Below are 19,451 nucleotides of genomic sequence, written 5' to 3' on the forward strand. Positions count from 1 at the left end.
ACCACTGCTCAGGTGCTGCCCAGACAGACATGGGAAGCCCAGGTTTCCTAATCACGGGTGTTCCCATTGCATGGTCAGACAAATTCAGTACAATAGGCCCAATAATTAAATAGCAAGCTCATATTTGGTGCTTTACATCCATATGCTCCAAACACATTAAAAGAGAAGTGTATTATTCTTGCCATTTGCAGTACGGGGAAACTGAGGCATGGAGAGATGAATTTCCCTACTAGGTTCACGTAGTGGGTTGAAACAAAGCTTGGGAGGAGACCTGTTAGCACAAGTTTGAACCTAAATAGCACAGAAAATGAAGTTATTATCTGCATTCCATCGACTCCTGTACCATATGGTTAGATGTGGGCACGAGTCCAAGCTAAGCACCCAAATGACTCCTTCAGCTCTAATGCAACAAACAAACCCCAAAACTCGCATCCTCATATTAATCAGAGTAATCCTTTAAGCTTTGCCTGCATTTCTGCTGACACTATGTTATGAGCATCTATGCTGAAAATTGAACCAAGGGTAAACCTAGCAGAAGGGCACAGCCTCTAACACTACATATACTTGATCCCATCTTCCCAAACCTCTCAGCTTCCGAGAGCGTTTTTTTTTTTCATATGACTACAGGCTCTTTCCATTCCTGGTAAGATGGTATTTTAAAGTATGCTTTAACAAAGCTCTTGCTGAGAGCACCTTGGTTCCTGATTACATCTCCAGCACGTGTCAGGAAGATACTGCACACACTAATTACTCTTTAGCAAAATCAGAGATTCTGATATTTAATAACTCAGTGTCTGCGATACAAGAACTAGCAAGTCTTTTATTATTAAATATTGTACAGCTTACCAAATAGAAGAAAAAACAAATGAAAACCAGCTATAAATTGTCTTTATTTCCTTTGAAAACTGCTTTGTTCTGCTGCCCCGCTGCTTGAAGTATATGACCTCATGTACACCAAGTTCTCGTGAAATGGGGAAAATGAACCAGGGGACAAAGGACAGGAGAGGGAAGCCTTCACCTGGGTGCCCCGTGCTGACGCGCTGGATATGCAGAGATCTTTTGTATGTTTAAAATGACACTTCCTTGGGTTTCTGCTCTCAAACCTAGGATCAACTCACTCTGGACTGCAAACTCTGCCCTTGGAGACCTGCCAGAGAGCCTCCAAGGAGAAGCCCGGAGAAAGCAGAGGGTGATACCCGGATTGCTCCAGTGACTCTGAAATCAGACTAGCATGTCCAAGCCAGAGTGAATCCAGCAACGCTACTTCATGCCGCACATCCAGGGGCTTTTCCTCCTCTGTATTTTAATGTTTCAAGCATTTAACTCAAGAAACAGCAGTGAGCGAGCCCAGTCAGATGGAACAAAACTGAAAGCCAGTCAGGTCAGCCTGTTCACTGTGCGTTTAGTAGGGGGGAAAAGCAGGTACATTGACAAAAGGCTGTTTCTCCAAGAAAACCTACTTTCTTTTTATGCTCTCCATAAATTCAGACACCCCTGCAATTAATTTCCAAAGTACTTTTTTTTTTTTTTTTTTTTTCTTACAAAGGTCAGTATAAGAATTTAACCTCACTGACAGGCAATGTCACAGTAGGGGTGAGTTCACCAGAGTTGTTAATAAATATTTCAGTACCAAATAGGATGCTGTGCACTTCCCAGGACAGACTGAAACGTGAAAGCACCCTTACCCAGAAGAGTGCGTGCCCGCCTGCCTTAGACCACCGGCGAACTATGGGAACAACAAAAACAGAGCAGTTACTGTGAGGCTGGGTGTTGACGGGGGGCGGGAGATGCTGAAGAAAAGAGATCTCCACACAAAGATTATGAAGGCATTCAGAGAAGGCAACCACCGAGGGTATTTCAATATGGCAAAAGTAAGGCCCGGCCAACCCAGAAAGACGCTGCAGACACGCGCGAGCGAGTCCTTCCTCGCCAGCTCGATGGGGAAGGGTAACGTGGGGGACGATACCTGGCTCAGCAGACGGGAGGAAGATTAGGCAGAGCCCAGAGCGGCTGAAGGCGGCGTGCCAAGAGGCAGGGACAGCAAAGATGCAGCACAGCAGGAGATCCGATGGTTGCACAGGCTAAAGCGACCTGGGGGAACAGGGATGCTGTATATGTACGCGTGTCTGCGTGCGTGCCTGCGTCAGGTAAGCCAGCAGGAAGGAGGTCTCAGCGATGACGGTGAGAGGTAATTACAGCCTGCAAAGGTCTGAGCTCGTAAAGACTGAATTAGATTTCCTCGAAAGTTTGTAGCCAAAGATTGTGCACGTAGTCTGGACGCACGGGATGAGCAAGAGGCAGAGACGGAAGAACTACTCACTACATGCCCAAATGGGACGGGACTGGCAAAAATCGTGGAGGGATAAAGAAAGGGTGTTTGGGAGGGAGCGGAAGGAGATGGTTCACACCACCAGTAAGCTATGCAGAGAGGAACATCATGAGAAAGGCAATGAAAGGCTAAATGGAAAGAGATGAACAAGGGAGGAGAGGCGAGCAATATGGAAATGGTAGCTGAGACCCTGGAGCAGGCTGGCGTACAGCAGGCAAGGGGCCTGACTAATAGCAAAGCCACCAGGAACGTGCGGGACAGCCCAGAAATGGGGTGGCGAGAACTGAACCAAGGAGGTGCCAGCAGGACAGCCAAAGCGGTCAAAGAAGAACAGGGGATATGAAAAGAGGAGAGTCAAAAGCAAAGCAGCCAAACGCAGATGGTGAAAGGTACTGACCTGACCAAGAAATGTCTTGAGACAGAAAAGATGTGATGGTAAATCAGAGTTCAAGGAGAAAAGTTTCCTCACACCCAGGAGAAAGAATATAGGGAAGACAGAGGAAAAAACCCAAACTTTTATATAGTGTTAATACCAGAACCCCAAACAGAGGTAGCCCACAGGCACAGGAAGTCAGGAGTTTATTATAGGTGTTTTGCCTTCTGCCTGACCCTGAAATACTTCAAACTAAACATACACATTTTGCAGCGTACATTTAAACTCTGCTCGCCTTCCCACGTCCCTGCAGAGGGAAACCAAAGCCTGCCAAGATCCCTTTTACTTCGTTATTTCCTTTCTCCTTGCACCACGAGGCTGAACCAACGCAGCAACGAGATTCAGAGATCCGTGTTTATTTCCATATGCCGTGTAGGGCGCAGTCCAGCCAGAACAACGACAATTGTTTCCTACAATTATTACCACATTTCACACCCTTTCCTCTGGGTTATGAGAGGCTGCACCCCTTCCTCAACAACAGCTACAGCCGGTTTCCTTCCTCACCAGAGACCTGCAGATGTTCAACGTCTTTCTGGGTTTGTCGCTACTGTCCCAGCTCCCTTCCCCCTCACTAAAGAAATGGGGTTTCGTTTTCTACCAGAAACAACTCGGTCTATGATTTCGTTTGAAGAAAGGAATTCACCTGGCACTTGTTAAAATAATTTGTAGAAACACTTCAAAAATCTCATTTACACCGTTATTGCCCCGTTCAGAGGCAAACTTTGATTCTTCTCTAAATCATTATTAATTTCTGGCAGAAGGCCACATCTGGCCCATCACAAGTCGTCACAAGGTTGGGTGTTTTTCTGCGAAGCAAAGGGCATCATTCTTCTACACGCCTTTGGCAAGGAAGGCTTTGGTTTAGCTTCCTTGTCACTTCAGGATGCTACAACATTTACCACTCCCTTGATGACGCTACCAGTTACTTTTAAAAGGATGGCCATTTTACCCCTACAAATAAATCTCCATCATTTCAAATGCACTCATTTAGACAGAAGAGATTTCCCAACCTCTTAATGCAATTTTGCGCTTGCTTAGCATCCTCTATCCACAGATCTTCCAGGGATGTATAAACAAGGAGCCAGAGAGCACCAGCCATTTTCAAAAGCTCTCCATCAATGTCCCTGTCAAAGTCACTCCAAGGGAAAGCCATAATAATAGAAGGACACGCAAGAAAGATTTCAACTTTATTTTCATTCTGTAGATGAAAGAGGTTGAAACAAAGACACGGTTCATTTCCCTGAGGCCTGACAAGCTCACGAGGTCACAGCTCACAAGGAAAGCTTTGGATTGTGTGGGATCCTAGAACAAAATACTTCGAACCAAACAGATGCAGTTTGCAGGTCACATTTAAACTCCACACACCTTCTCACCTCTCTGTAGTGGAAAATAAATAGTTTTATAGGAGGAAAACACTTTATCTCAGTTAGACAGAAACACCCCATACATTGACGGGCAATTTGAGGAGAGCTGTGCAGAAGTCTGCACCAAGTGGCAAAAAAACCTCTCCAAATAAGAGTGTAAATTGGACGTTCAGGGACCAGAAATCTCCTTTTTCAGTATAAAGGTAGTCTGATAGCTAGAAGACACTTACAGGCACCGTCTTTGCCAGACACTTCCCATCCACAGGCCCAAACACATCCCGCCTTGGATCCAGCTCCAGCTCCAGCTTCCTGACCCACCTCCTCTCACTCCCTTCCAGGTAACACACTTTTAATTATAACTGAGATAAAATAGCTAAACGGCCACTAGCAGGCTAATAATGACAACGCACGTACGTGCCTAATTTCAGAAGATTACATCAAGCATTCCTCGTCGAGCTGAAACTGCTCACACGACTGCAGGGGGAAAGACAGCGGCGAGCTCAGCTCTTAACCAGAAGTTATGTATTTTGCAGGAGAGAAAAAGCAGCAGAAGGAAGGTCCTGTATCACCTTTAAACGAGGTCATAGGAGCAAAATATGGCTATCCCTTAGGCGACTTTACCTGTCAGATAGGTCTAAAACACAGCCGAGTTTTGACAGCAGCACTTAACCATCCTGCATTCTTCACAGAAATAATTACACCCGTAATAGCTGAACCTCTGCTCTGCACTGCGTCAAAGGGGTTTACCTTTTGTAACGTAAACTCAAGAAATGGCTTAGAGCAAAATGAGTTAGGTTTTACCAGTCAGCCAGCAAGACGCGCATATCTTTGCTTCCACAAGGCAACTAAGCTGGACAAAGACATAAACAAGAGGGTAAAAGCAGTATGTTTATATACATTGGTGCAAGTGAAGATGCACTTTGTTAGACTGCTGCCCTGTAATAAAAAAGCTCACCCAAAGCAAACATAAAGGCCCTGTTTCATAAAGCTCTGCCACTATTTCAGAAGCAGAGGGCGAGTACCCATACATAATGCCAATGGAACCGTGCGGGAATAAATCCTCCAAAAGGTACACAAGTACTGAGCAAAGCAACCCTACGCAATGGCAAGGAAAGCCACTGGATTCCACGCTAATACATCTTACCTCATCTGAGCTTTTCAATGGGGAAGAATAGTTTGGAGGCAAAGGAGCCCACTGATATACTGGGAACCCAAAATCCAGTGACAAAACCCAGCTCCTCAAGAAGCCACTCCTTGCCTACTCTGTTCAAGTTTTGACCATTAAATACTCTGTATTGAAAATTACATTAAACTTACAAGTTATTTCTAAACCTTCAAGGCAGAGGGTCTTTTCAAAATACTGCTTACACGAAGGCCAACGCACCGAAATCTCAGCCACATCGGGGCATACAGTCACTGCCACAGCACAATATACGCACATACATGTACAAGACCCAGTGGATGACTTCCATTGGCTTTCCTCTCCAAATGAACGTATATCCCAACTGTTCTTTTCATTTTTACTATTTCTGTCCAATTCCTTTCTTTCCATCCTCTCTTCCCTCTGTTCTCCATAGCACTGAGTTGACACTAGACACATCCCATACACACATGCTGTTCCTCTGCCACCGATCTGGCTGGCTGGGGCAGCTGGATCATGCAAAGGACTAAGCTCTGACATTATGATTTGCTTCTGAAAGTCTTAGTTTTCTTAAGCTCAAAGGCCTGATTCCCTTGCATGCAGTTATGGCATAAATCCTCCTTAATATACAACCCTACTTTGCTTTTGCAGGTATCAATAAATGCGCAATAAATGCTCTGCCAAAAATCTGGTTTTGTGCATAGTTGAGCAGATTGAAGCGTAAGGGAGCAGGTACCCAAAGCACCCCCTTTGATATAAAAGCCTTCTCCTAGGACGCGGCATTCCACAAGGTGCGTTGCCACTGTAGGAAGTGGCCTGGCTGAGCCACACTAGCAGGTACAAGAAAAGAAACAAGGGTGTGATTTTCAGGATAACACCCAATGCCGCTGAAGCCACCACGGCAAGGAAAAGCTATTGCAAAGAACTAATTATTCAAAAATTTCTTCTTTCTCCTCAGCCTGCCACACCAACATCGGCATGCCTTGTTCCTAACACTGCCATCAGCCTGTCTTGCGTGCAAGCACACCGGCCAAGGGCGCAGCCCCTAACATGCCTGGAGAAGCAGAGGCTGAGGGGAGACCTTATCGCTCTCTACAACTACCTGAAAGGAGGTTGTAGAGAGGTGGGGGTCGGTCTCTTCTCCCAGGTAACAAGCCATAGGACAAGAGGAAATGGCCTCAAGTTGCACCAGGGGAGATTTAGACTGGATATTAAGAAATTTTACTTCACTGAAAGGGTTGTCAAGCATTGGAACAGGCTGCCCAGGGAAGTGGTTGAGTCGCCATCCCTGGAGGTATTTAAAAGATGTTTGGATGAGATGCATAGGGACATGGTATAGTGGTGGTCTTGGTAGTGTTAGGTTTACAGTTGGACTCGATGATCTTAAAGGTCTTTTCCAGCCTATACGATTCTGTGATTCTGTGATTCTATGCTCAGCTTCCCCTCACTACCCCGACAAATTGCCAACACCCAACATGGGCTGGACCTTACGCCCCAATCTGCGGGAGCGAGCCCCTCCTCCATCCCCACCGCTCCTGGTATTTTTGCCATGTTAAGGACATGCATGGCTCAGCTGTGTGTTTTCTTTAGGGCTAAGCAAAGCAAAGCAGTTCTTGGGGACACCCCATGCTGGCTCTTGTCAATGCAAGGTAAGTCACGGGAGCACGCTGACGAGCTCTTCATTCAGCTTGTTGCATCCTGTGAAACCACCCCTGAGCAGGTCTGTGCAGAGAAAGATTTCCAAGTAACTACTTCTGAAACCACCACATAAGATGATGTAAGAAAGGCCTCTCTCAAGTCAGCATGGTGAGCATTGCTTCTTGGTGTTCCCTACGTTACTTACAGAGGGCCCAGCTACTGCTGTCCGTCCTACTCCCTGTTACGTTTAGCCCAATTCAAACCAAAATTGGGAAATCAATTCTCATTGGCTGCCCCAACCTTAAGGAACGATACCAACAGAAAGCAAGCCCGCTACGACTGTCTTATGCTATGTTATTTGCCATGCATAATTATTCTACCAGAAACATTTAAAAACCCCAAAAAAACCCCTAAGCAACAATCAGAAATGAGCAAAAATCCTAAATGAGACCCTAGGTTCCACAAGAGTGCAGCAGGTATATTGTTACTTGTCAAATAGTTTCACATTGCACAGGTAGTGTTAAATTCTTTTTTTCTTTTACTGGCAGTATTAATGGACTGTGTTATCTTTGTTCTGCTGGTGCTATTCAGAAGAGGTGACAAAAGAATTCTCCCCAGCTCCCTAGCTCCCTTCATTTTCTTCTACTATAAAGAAAATCAACTCCATCCCAGCCAAAACCAGCACAATTACATGTTATCCCAAATGTTTGCACTTTATGGTCACGCTATGGAAAATATTCACGAGTAATCACACCAAAGTAATTATAACTACCCCTGTGAAGAAACATTTAATCTCCTCTTCAAGTATTTGCAGAGATCGGAAAGCAAAAGCCACTAATGTGCTGCACTCAGTCTATTTATAAATGAATACTGTAGTAAGTATCTCCTTTTGTAACGAGGCCCTGACACCAACAACCCCTGGCTTTGCTTAGGTCCTTGCAAGTCTGTAATAAGCTCTTGGGAGGTCCCCAGGTTATCTTTCAGCAACAGGGGCAAATACCACAGACTCGCTTTTCTGGTCCTTGAAACAAATTATCAGATGAAGAAAATGATGTGTCTGTAAAAGTAGAAGGAAGATCGTACAATAGGCAGCATACCAGTGCACTGACCCCCTTCAACCCATGATGGGGAATTCAAACGCAGCATTTCCAGGCTGGGATCTTCTGCTCAATGCACCCCGTGCTTTGGCTTTCAGCGGGAAGGGCTCCCTGTCTCCAGTGCCTACTGCCCACCGTCTCAGCCAAGTCAAACCATGGCTGGCAAACCCTCCTGGCTCCGAGACCACAGGCAAGGTACTTCCCCTGGCCCTCGGCAACCACCGGCACTACACAGAGCAGAAAGGGGAGCATCTCCGCGCGTGAATCCTCCCGTGAACTCTTCTGGGAGCCACCGGTGGCTACAGAAACTGGCTCCGTGTTGGTCACAGGGAGAGCCAGGCAAGGTCTGGCAGCATACGAAGAAGTTCTTGTGCACGCTGGATTTTTCTTCTATGAATGTACCTATTTACTTTTGAACAGAAAAACTGTCAGGTTTAGGGGGGAAAGGTTGTTTTATTGGAGGGTTTTTGTGGTTTGTTGTTGTTGGGGGTTTTTTTGAGAGAAATCTTTAATATGAGATACAAAGGATGCTAAAAGTTTAAAACATGACTTTCTCATTGTTTTATTATGTTTTCTGAAGAAGTAGCTCTTTTGTTTGTTTCAAGCTCACCTCCTAATCATTCAATGTCATGCTCCCAAATCCTTACATCGGCAAAGACAGAAAAACATCATTGCTCTACTCATTTTCTTCACAGGACTCATAATTCAATCAGCTTCCACAATATAGCTGCTCCACGCTTTGGAGCACTCTTGTTACCTTTCCTTGCATCTTTTCATCTTTTCTAGTTCTCTGGCTTTTTTCATGCCTCTTTTTTTTTTCTTGGGGTGGGTTTTTCCAACTTGGTGAAATAAACTTCACACAGTATTCAACACAACTATGCACCACAGTGGTTTACACATTGGTATCCTCCCATCTTCAGCTTTATTTTCTATTTCTTAAACCAGAATTTAACAGAAGGAAAAAAATCATACATTAAGGTTGAAACAAACTGGTAAAACACTGTAAGTTTCAAAAAATCTAAGAGGAATGCTAAGTTCCTGCCTTAGTTTCTGCAATTTTCTGTTTACCTTTCTGTTATCAACTTGAGTACGTTTCTCAAATGTTTTTCTATCCTTTAGATTGAAGTGCCCGAGTACTTGGGCTGCTGCCTAAAGAAGGCTGAGCGAAAACCTTTAGTCCAGTTGCCTTCTCAGCCAGAATAAATACACAAAAACTCCTCTAATGGAAAAGCAGTGACCTTCAAAAAAAACCCCAAACGTAGTTAGGAAGGCAATTCACACCCTTGCATTTAAACATACCTAATGACACGTTCTTAAAAGGAACAAAGACATTTTAATTGTGTTTGCTGTGCACCTGCATTCTCAGCACTGTCCAGTCACCAGCCTGAACTCCGGGCACCAGTGCCGGTGTGGGACGCCCAACGCCAGCACCATAAACACAGGCTGACACCCAACACAGACATGGGACGCGGAGGGAAAAGAGATTTCTTTTAAATGAGTGGCAAAAGGACCGAGAGAAGGAAATACGAACGGCACCACCAATAATCCTTTTAACACATCGTCTATATTTTCCCCTTCCCTGTCTGCGGTGTACAGTAATAAATTTCAGAAACTTCCAAAGAAACAGGACAATGCTTTTACTTTCAAGGAGTCAGGAGCTAACAGTGTGAGACAGCTTGCCCAGACACTGCTACCTAGTCAGAAAGGGGGGAAAAAAAAAAAAAGCTTTAGTGACTTGATCAAAGAATAGTCTCCTATCTAATAAAGTCAGGCATGCCCTTACCAATGTATTAGTCAGACAGGCAGCTCTGAATTCTACATTTAGAAAATCTTGTATATAATTGCCTGGGCTTGCAAATGCCACTATATTGTATTTCTACCAATGCTTTGGGCAGCATATTTTGTATGAGTTATACCATCAGGAAAAGTATGTAATCTCGCTCAACTGGTAGTAAAACTTTGCTTACACACACACACTTCTGAACTGTTTTAATGTAAAGCAGAATAACTGGAACATGTGAGCAGAGAATTGCTTGATTTTATCCCACCATATCTTCCACAATTCACCTAAAACCAGCCACTTAACAGCACTACAAAGAAAGCTACAGTTTGTCCAGAAGATAATAGAAAAATGTATCGCTCTTGCTAGCAACTGAATAACATGAATATTCAACTTTACCAGCAGCCTTCATAGTTAGCCTAGAATAACATTAAAAAGTGCAACCTCCCCTCTTTACTGAGTCCAGGGTGAGTTGGCTCCAGCACTTACAGAACAGTTTTACCCCAACTGCCATTATTCATGTTGTCTTCACAACCATGAGGAGAGCTGTAAATTGCTTCTGAAAGAGCACTCTCATTTCTGGGGACTGACAAAGTATTTCCTGGCTGGACCCTCAGAAGCTGATCTGTTAATAATTCAATGGCAAAATGTATTTTCTTGGGCAAGAAGAGAGGAAATGGGTATTAGAAGAAAGAATAAGACAAATCACAAAGTCTGTGTTTTCATATATTCTTTCTCTCCTGTGTTCCCCTTAGCTTGAGGCATCTCTGTTTCTCATTTCACTAGAAACACAATCTGACTCCTACTGTCGCTGGAAAATTCCCACTGATGCAAGTAAAAATTGGATCCTTTATGTAAGATGGGATGGGAAGCTCTATAGTTACCAAGCTTGCCTCCTCCAGCAACCCACCAGGGTTTTGGTGACAGCTCCTAAAAGCACAACGGCCCTCCATCTAGATGGCTTCTTCCTTTAACTAGTCCCCTTCCAGATCCGCTGTGGTGTAGTCCCCCAAATCCGCTGCCCAGCCACGCTGAACACAGCCAGTCTAACCCTGCATCAGGAGCAGAGTAACAGATCTGTTCTATCAGGAACTGTGGTAGATGGGCCAGAAAGCTGGCAAACTGTGTACGTTTTCTGTGGTTTTAGTGACATCACAGTCTATGCAAAAATACAGAACTAGGGCTTGTTGGGGTTTTTTTAATCATTTATTCAGAAGAGGAATTCTCTGCGAGTCAATGAAGCACGTATTTTCGTAGCCCTGAGGTTATCAATCAGCCTGCAGAAGGACTGAAATTAAAGCGTGAATGGTCAATGTCTCCTCCTCCCCTCATTCAAGGCCCAACTTCAAGGCCCACGGCCTCTATTAAGTGCTTTCTGCCAAAAGGCTGAGATAAGAATGAAAGGAAGGAGATAAGAAGGAAATGCTCACTGACAAGGGTAGTTTGTGAGTCTAAAGCCAGACTGAAAACATGATTTAAAGAGCTGAGTAAAAAGACTGTGGTTGCTCAAGGAGCAGGTCAAATGCAGACAGAAAAGTCACAAAAGAAGTGGAAAAATGAGGTTACTAGAGAAAGAAGGAGCTCTCGGTTAATTTGTTTTCTGTAACTTCTATTCACCAAGCCATTACAACCTAATTTCTCAGCATTTAAACTTAAGGAAAGCTCAGGCTTACTGGCCATTTCACAAGGTCTACCACAATTACTGTAAGAAGGTATTGCTGGGTTTCTGGCAAAAAAATTGAAACCATGGAAGTACTGGCTGGCAAAAAATAAGTCTTTCCCAAGAACAAGCGGCACGGTAAGAGGAGATCCTCCTATAAAAAGCTGCTGGCAACTATGGCTCTGTCAATCACCTTAAGCATCTGTCAAAACAGACAAATACGGCTGAGGCAGGCCAACATTTTGTGGGGGGGTTTTGTGCCCCCTTTTTTTTTTTTTTTTTAAAAAGAACGGGCACATTGCAACCGAAGGCATCAGCTGCCTAGCCTTGTTCATAGCTGTGCGTTAAATAAGGTCTTCCATTTGCATCAAAAAAGACAGTGTCCAAATAGCGTGGGTGGAAGAGCCAGCCAGACGGAGATGTGTGCTCCCGGGTCTCCCATTACGCAGAGCAACTGGAGGCAGGAGGACCAGGGGAACCTGTTATGCAGGAGCCAGAGTTACAAAAGGACCCGTCCACAGCAAAACATGCAGGAAATGTGGAGATCATCCACGAGATCCACCAGAGCTGCTGTTTGTTAGCTGCTGCTGTCTTCAACGGCACGTTACGGGTTAGATGATGGGAGCAACCTGGCCCAATGTCATGGCTGTGGGCAGGAGGTTGTGTCACCTTGAATCGTGTATAACGAGTATGCATTTTAGAATATTTTAGTATATGAGCATGTATTTTAGAATATTGTAGAATAAAATAGAAGTAGTCATAGAAATAGTATACAAGTTATTAGTAGTTAAGAAGGGATCACAGTTAGAAGTTAGCATACTAGAGTGTGAGAATCATAGACAGTTAGAAATAGAAACTAGTATATGAGACTGTGAGAATTGTAGAATCTTCAAGGTAATAGATAATGCCCAAGTCAGATAAGAGGGTACGGGCACCGCATATTTTACTAACAAGCATATGTTTGTCCTAAAAGAAAGCGAAGCTGTAACCCTTCAAAGACCAATAACAGGAACATGCTCTTGCCAGCAGAGCCGTAGAGATAAAGGGACACCACAACAACCATGAAAACAACAGGAATAACAGTAACTAGGGGAAGGGTAAAGGCAGCAGGGGGAGATCGCAACCACCGACTCAACTGGGGGACAAAAGGACTGCCCCCCCCACTCCTTGTGAGCATGCGCAGTGAATTAAAATCATACTGTGACTTTAATTCGAAGCGGAGAAAATACGGACCAATGCAAGAAGAGGATGATTAGTTAGTCTAATGATTATGTATTAGATAGGCGTGGTGTGTTAACTTTTATGTATAAATACTGAAAAAGAATTGCAATAGGTGTGCTCGATTTGTGGAAATTTTCCACCTTGCACCCTGCGCAGAATAAAGCAGTGTCTCCTCTCTAAACATACTCTGTGTGTTTCGGGAGTTATTTTACAGCGAGGTAACAGTTGGACAAGAGACCTCTGGAGGTCCCTCCCCACCCAAATTACCTTACGATCCCACAAATATCTGTTTGCAGACTATAATGCAGAGAAGGTAAGGCTGCAGGTCCACAGCAATTTATCCCAATGTCTCTTTTCCTTGGCCCTCAACCCAGGTTAGGTTTTTGCCTTTGAGCTGGCTTACTGTGGGCTCGTGTGTCAGAGCAAAAGGGAGAGCAAAGGCTGATGGACCTTCATGGTGCTGACCCACACCAGCTCAAAGCACTGTGGCAGTGCAGATACAGAGGGAAGTCTGGTTCCTGCTAAAAATGATAAGGAGGGACTATACTCCTGTAGTCAAACATCTGAAAATGGACCTGTGCCTTCCTCAGCGAAGAGGAAGCAGAGATAAAAAAGGCAAGTTAGGGACAAGACTGGTAAAGACTGACTCGAGCACCTTCCGTATCTACCCTATTAGGTCCCAGCAGATGGTTTCTCAACCCCGTTGTTCCCACGCTGTGCGGCACCATGCCTTGCCTTAACCATCTCATGTTTTTAAGGGTCAAAAACATGCTGTTTACAAAACGCATGGTCTGACTTCAACGTAAAATAGCACCATGGCCATTCCAAGAGTCAACTTTTGAAGGCTCAGCCCTACTAGCACCAAATGCAGCCAATGACACTTCTGGAGCCATCAGGAGAGACAAGATGTCTCCGAGGAAGGTGGAGATTGTAGAAGCAGTCAGAGCAGAGCCAACAGAAGAACGACGATGCCGTAAGCAGGTAGGCTGGGAAGGGACAGGCTGTTATCGACCCTTCATCAGCCTGGCGTGATCCTGGCACAAAGCCACCAGTGGAAAGGAAGACAAGAGCTTGCATGCTGGCGCAAGCTTTTAAGCGGAGAGATAGCATTGAGAAAAGGTCAGTTATGGATAAAGGTAAGAGCCACGCTTGCTAAGCTCACAGAAAAAGAAATTCAAAAGGCAGGAAGCGAAAAGCCCGGAGGAATTCACTGCAACAGCTCAGTTTGTAAAGGAGGGTTACAGTATCCCAACGCTGCTAGATAAGCCTGAGCTAGCTTTAATCTAGGGACTTTAAGTCACTTATTGCAGCAGCTCATCACAGGCTGCCTGAGCAGCAAGGGGAGTTAGCCACTGCTGAAAGCCGTAATTATTGCTGGAGTTGAAGAAAGCAAACCATACCGCAGCTAGCTAGCTCAAAACTAGCTCAGATAGGTTTATGTTCAGCTGCAACACATGCAGGAAAAATCAAGGATCCTAACAATGAAACAAAGCTTGGTCACCTTGCAAAAGCACAGAGACCTTGGTTTCAGGAAGGGAAAAGAAAACCCCACAAGATGCCACTTCCTCTTCCACCCTTGCTTTTCCAGGATGAGAGTAGGTCACTTCCCCAGATGTACTTCTGTGTGTTGCCACAGAGAGAAGAGGACCGGACAGTACTGACAAATGTGCGTCAGTAGAAGATGCAGCATTGCCTTCAGGTGCAAATCTTGTCTTTTCTTACCATAATTGGTAAAGAACAAGCCTGTGAGAAGTCATATACAATACTAAAACCTATAGGTAACATCACGCAACAATCCTTATCTTGCAGTTTCGTGAAAGAAACACCATATAAACCATTACAGGCTCCAGTTTCCTTCTGCAACATCCTATGCATCCACTGCTGGTGTTTTCGTGGCATATACCGAGAGTGCAAGACCACAGGCTGGGACAGTATGACATGCCTCCTCTTATGCCTACTGACTCGATGGGCCCTGCGCTCATTTTCTAAGTGAACAACCACCACAAATAAAGTAAGGAAGCCATTTATGAAGTATTACGCGTTTATGGCTCCAGATTCAAGCCAAACGCATGTCTAAGTAGCTGTGACTGCAAACTCACCGTAGCTCTACTAAAGCTTTCAAAAGACTTATGCATGCAACTCATTCATGAAGCAGGCTGAGGGGTGCCACAACAAGTAATTACTACAGCCCAAGCGGTGAGAAAACAGGTAAAGCAAATCCAGGCAGGTTTTGAGCAAGAATTCTTTGCCCGGTTGCCTATTTACAGATTACCTCTCATTCACAAGTAACCTTGTATGTGAGTGTAATTACCTAGGGGTTTGCACTGTGAGAGCACCTATGGACTTCAGCCCCAGGTCAGTGCAGCAGTGCCCAGAGCAACATCAATCCGACAGAGCCACCAAGTTCTCTGCCCTGAAGCACTTTTGCTGTCAAACACAAGACAAGGAGCAACATTTAGACCAAGCTTTCCAGCAGGCAGCCCTCAAAGTGCCAGCCATTGCTGTGCATGGCTAGGTGGGCTGCTCCAAAAGTTACCACCGCAAGTGTCCTCAAAGCGGGGAGGAGAAGGGGAAAAGCTGCAGAGCGAGCACTGACGTTCAGGGTAGCTGCCATAGATCAGGAATTGGGAACTATAAGAAGGAAAGGTTTGATGAAGTCTGCACACTGGTAGGGGAGCACAAGCTTCGGTTGTACAGGCATCTGCACACTCAGGTGTTAAATGCTGGGCTTGGCGAGGTCAGTGGTTTTTAACTTGGGGTCTGCAGAGCCCCACATTATCTGTGAACTCCTTTCCAAAAGGTCTACAGAAAGGTAAAAGTGAAAAGCGACACTTACATTTGCTGTCTTTCCACTGGAAAGTCAGCAATCTGCAAACTAAAGAAAGGTGAGGACCATTACACTGGTGGGTTGTTACTCACTGGGACAGGAGGCAATGTACATGATTCAAAGCAATGGAAAATCCTCAGGAACTGGAAATGGGTGCACAAGCCACTAAGAAAAAGCATTCACCAACATGGAAACAAGAAAAAATTGAAATAGGAGGTCCCAGTTGTTCAACATTTTCCTAGCTAGTGGGGAAGAAAGTTCTGACAAAATTATTTCCTTTTTACCCCCATCACTCGTCACAAAAATCTACTCTGAGGTCTGTAGCTCACTTTTCTTCCATCTCACCAGATGACTGGTGTCTAGTAGCTCCCAACAGACAGGATATGTTTTGTCCTCTATCTCAACACAAACATTGAAGAGATTGGAAAGATGGCACTGGGATTAATTTAAGTAACCACTGAAACCTGAAACCCAACAATTATCCGAGCAGAAAAATTAAAAAGACTAATGCACTGGCATACAGATAAATCTGCTTTCCCTCTTTAAGATCAAATATGTCACTGAATGAGACTAGCTATTGACAGAGAAAAGCAGAACAATGATAGATGTAGTGATTCTGACACTAAAACATTTTACAGCCATACTGCGCTTGAAAGGTAGCCAAGAAGCAAGTCCCTACAGACCTTCCAACAGCTATTTGGCATTGGCTTCATCGAGGAACTCCAGCAGTACACCTCTAACAAAGACAAACTAACAATCAGAAAATACCTTGGAAACAAAAGCAAAGGACTTGAATTAATAAGAAATCTATAAAGTAAAGGCTAGAAGCTACTGCCATAAATGAAAAATGACAAGATGATAGCCACTAATTCCTGCCCAAGGAAAGAAACCAGAATGATTGTAGGTCAAGTTGCCTACTTTTTGTGACTTCATCTTTATTGACAAAGTATTAATTAAGATTTCCTCTTCATACTTTTATTGAAGAAGTATTAATTACAACTTCCTCTTCGTACTTTTCCTGAAGGCACCTACAGACCCTGGATGAACTATTTTGCTCTTTATTTTTCAAAGTATTGTACACATCAAAAATAAAAATGTGAAGAATACTAGTCCTGATTTTGCAAGCTTAACTAGCAAATGGCTCCCGGCTTAGACGCAGACAACCCACTCTGGGATTAACCACACACATTAACTCCTCAGGTGAATCTCTAAATAAGAGTCAGGCAAATACAAGAACATACAACATACCTATATTTAAAAATGCGAGCCCTTCCACCAATGTCAGACTTATTTTGCTACGTGCACATGTGGGCATCTGCGTCTTGTGAATCAAGACCACTCAAGGTAATGGGAAACCTCTGTTTGTACAGCACTTAAAACATTATATACGTCCTCAAACACACATTATCTGTATGAAGGAACTCAAAATTTCTCTGAGAAACACTGCAAAGCTTCACAGCCCTACGAGTCCTACGCTCTTCCTTCCCCACCTCACAGGCACCTCCCAATCATCTGAAAGATGGAGATGATACCACATAGCTAGACCTCCTAAGAAAATGCATTAAGTACTATTAAAGTCTCCACTTTCGATAAAAACAGAGCAGACCTGACACCTATCAGGCTTGCTTCCCTACCACATGAAACACTACATCCAAGATTATCTGTTCATATCAGTAAAAACCTGGCCGGTCTCCCTTCTTTTTTAGTCTCCTGCTCCTTCCAGATGTAGATATTTGTAAAGGAGGCTTCTCTACAAGGGTGACGTGTCATCTGAAGATACCTGTTTGAAAAATATACTTGTTTCTAGAGCATCTCAGATGGAAGAAACTGAAAGCAATTACTTTCCTGCTCCCTATTTACCCACTGTTTACCCCTTCATGACTATTCTTCTCCACAGCTTCTCACAAAACTAACGTTTTCATCTTTAATTGCATAGGATTTTTCAGTCAGTAACGCCAAGAAAGCATGTCTTTTTAACCAAAAGGGTAATGGTGAGAAATTATCAGTGATGGCAGGAAAGCTCAGTGTCCTTAAAGCTTTTTTCAGCCCCACTTCAGAAACAGTGGGTGAATGTACCCCTTTAAATTCTCTTTTCTCAAATTAAACTAGGGAGAAAATTCACACCCTTTCATTTATTGTTTTAACAACCTCTCCTGCTAATAGTGTCTAGTATGTCAGATACTGTCTTTGCTTTAAAACAGACCTTAAAATCCTGTTTTTTCAACTGGTTGAGCCACCTTGTGAACATGCAGCTCATTAGGACATCCCTACAGCCCAGGCGAGTTGCTGACTTCTCACAGCTGGACCAGGGCCACACATAGCATGACACCAGGCACCCGAAAACCTCCATTCAGGCTCATCCAACCGCCCACAATCTGCTCCTCCTTGGACTTAAACAGCCGTATAAACACCAAGTATGTGACAGTCCACCAGGACCTCCTTCCTCTGCTCTCCTTCCCGGAGCTGTGGACGACTCACCCTCTCTTTGGGCTCTCCAGATTGCCCACGTTAGCCTGGACCATCCCGCTCGACAGGCTCCATTTGCAAAGCCTCACCAGGAGGCTCCCGCTAGCAGACAAGCCGAGCGGGTGGAAATCTTCTGCATGGGTGCTGATCTACTTCTGGCTTCAGAAGCCAGGGCATCTCGACAGCACCCTCAGATTAAGCAAGGTGTACGGGTCTCCCTGAGAGGAGACGGCGGAGACAAAGAAGGCCCTTCAGGGAAACCCAAAGAAAACACTCAGCTTGCTCTTAATGCCAGCTATTGTTATTTCATCTGTCAATGAGAAGGGAACTTGTCTGGGCACTAACCCTGCAATACGCGCAAGCAGGAGAGCAAACATTTAATGCCGGTCTGCCAGAGCGGGAGGCAAGGGCAGAGTCCACTCCCACACGGGCTGAGGAGCAGCTGGAAGGCTCGAGGGTAGGCTGAGCACTATTGGCAGCCAAATAACACACCAAGAACCCCTCGACTAAAACACTCCTCCCAAAAGAAAAGGGGAAAAAAAATCCACAAAACCCCATCCCCAAAACAAAAAAACACCCCACCAAACTTATAGAAGTTCACTGAAGCATCTCATGGAGCTTAGAGGACTTTGGTTACCTTCTCTGTAGAATTTTAACACAATAAACTAACAGGCAGTGATAAATCCCATTTATGTTGGGTTGATCTGTTTGGGAAGGGACATCGGTAATGAACTGTATGCATTGCTATTGGCACAGTTGCAGGGCTCCATAAGCTCATGGACCCAAGGATACTGGTAAGACAAGGTACGTAGACATGATATATTTATTGGGCTATTAAGTCTTCCTCACAATGACCTGGAGAAAGGCTGATGCATCCAGAAACCTATCTATTTCTTCCGTATTCTTTGCATATAGAAAGATATCCATGGATATTATTACCAAAGTGGAAAATACAACTACAGTCTAAAAGAGTTAATATTAACTTGTCTTTCTTCTTAAGGTAAAAGTTTCACTAGACTTGGTATAGGCTTTTTTTAAAGGACAAAAAAAAGTTCCCATTTTTAAAAAATAAATACTCATTTTACAGCCCCACAATAATACCTAAGACTCTGCTGCCAAATCTCAAACACACTGGAAGCACCCAGCTTCTTCTAATGCTAATAATACATTGCAAGTTTTACAGCTCCAGTGTTAAACACGATCCTTGCAGTCTCGCTCCTTTTCTTGAGAGCCTCTGAACACCCAGTGAGAGCATACGTTACCACACGTGCAACTTCAAGGCAGCAGATAAGCAGGAGCTACTGGGGCTGCGGTTACTGGTGAGGATGGACACAGCAATACACTGCCCCGCTACCAACACAGGGACCAAGCCACTGCTCAGCCACAGTCCAGCCCCAGGTCTTCCCCTCCCAAAACGCACCTTTCTTCCCCTTCTGCTGGCACCAGAAGGAGGAATCAGCCTCCCCCACAGCCAGCCTAGTCCTGCTGGCCACTA

The sequence above is a fragment of the Mycteria americana genome, chromosome 4 (genome assembly GCF_035582795.1).
Source record: "Mycteria americana isolate JAX WOST 10 ecotype Jacksonville Zoo and Gardens chromosome 4, USCA_MyAme_1.0, whole genome shotgun sequence".
Lineage (NCBI taxonomy): Eukaryota > Metazoa > Chordata > Aves > Ciconiiformes > Ciconiidae > Mycteria > Mycteria americana.